Raw genomic sequence first — 1,641 nt, 5'->3', positions numbered from 1 at the left:
ACAATATAGACAGTTGGTAAACTGCCAATTAACAGAACCAAAATACAGGAAATAAAAGACTCCAAGAGAAAAAGAGTGATGACATGGCTAAAAGTCAATGCACTATTATGTTATATCAGGCATATAATTTTAAATGAACATAGAATTCTATAGCATGTTTAGTAATTTATATTTAAACATGCATTCATTATTTTAAATAAACATACTAAAATATTAGATTTCTATACTAACATTCCTGTTAGCATTTAATTATTGGAGTTATTAAATTCTAAGGATTGACAAAGTAAAATGAACAATAAAATTTAATTGTTATAATCTCTTCCTTATCTTCACTAGTTTGTTCAGGGTGCTGGCCATTGACATATTTGGTGGCTAGTTTGAGAATTTCAATATTTTTTCATTTCTTGAAATTATTCTAAAATATATTATTTGCTAGTAGGAAAATATTTTTTACTTATTTTAAAAACAGAACTTTGACTCCTGCAATTGTAGTTTTTCTGCTGATCTCAAGATAGAGGTGAGAATTTTTAAAATTTTAGTACACTGATACTAGATTCATAGCAGAAAGGATCTATTTCTTTGATCATGCTTCTTCTGATATATCTTGATATGAGAGAAGCATCATAATCATGCCTTTCATAATTGGGATGTTAAATATGAACAATTTCTCTAGTGATTTATCATTTCTCATCATCTGTTGCTATTATTTCTCTCCAGCATAAATTGCTAGTCCCAAATCCTCAAAACTTCTTGTTCATAAGTAGCATATTTGCCTGCTTCTTCCTGAGTTGACATTTAAGAATTTTGATACCTCTGTTGCTAAGTTTGATGCTTTTGTAATATACGTATTTTCACATACTTGTTTAGTCTTCTTTGAAACGCCATTTGGAAACAACCCTCTCTTCTTAGTAAACACTTTTGCCAACTCAGAATTTCTCTGTAAATCTCCTTCTATGTGCTAATTAAAAATCACCATTCCTCAGATGACACCATATTCAGAAATCATTATTTCAAATAGGATAGTCTTACTCCCTGTCAGGGAAACTCACCTGAAAGGGTTAAAATACAACTACTTTAGTAGTTTTTATTACTTAAAAAAAATCAGCATCGTAATATCTTCATTGTTGATTAAAAACAATACACTTTTGCAACTTTTGCTGCAAATCAGCCCTGAACCTACTTAGAATTTTGGAACACTTTGATCTCTTTTTTTCTTCCTGTCAGCTATCAACCTTACATCAAATTATAACAAAATATGTTTGAAAAACAGTCCTTGTAAAACTTGAGGTTTAATTGAATAGTTGAGTCCCGATTTTCTTTCAAATTCAAAATAATTAGAATTTTTCATACAAAAATAATAACAAACTGCCTAAATTTTATTGGTGTGCCTGAAGTTTGAAAACTAACTAATCATATAAATAAATAGAAAAATGATAAACAAGTAGGTAAATAGGCAGATAGACTAAATTACATAAAATAGCAGTCAGTAACAGAAGCATCTCAGATTCTAATATTCAATTTATATTAAACCACCCTAATTAAATATGAGAAATATATATATATATGAGTTATATATGAGGTGTGTGTGTATATATATGTATACACATACATAAAATAGCAGTCAGTAACAGAAGCATCTCA

The sequence above is a fragment of the Colobus angolensis genome, unplaced genomic scaffold, assembly GCF_000951035.1.
Source record: "Colobus angolensis palliatus isolate OR3802 unplaced genomic scaffold, Cang.pa_1.0 Scaffold261, whole genome shotgun sequence".
NCBI classification, from domain to species: domain Eukaryota; kingdom Metazoa; phylum Chordata; class Mammalia; order Primates; family Cercopithecidae; genus Colobus; species Colobus angolensis.
The sequence above is the reverse complement of the archived record's forward strand: the minus strand, read 5'-3'. Positions refer to the sequence as shown.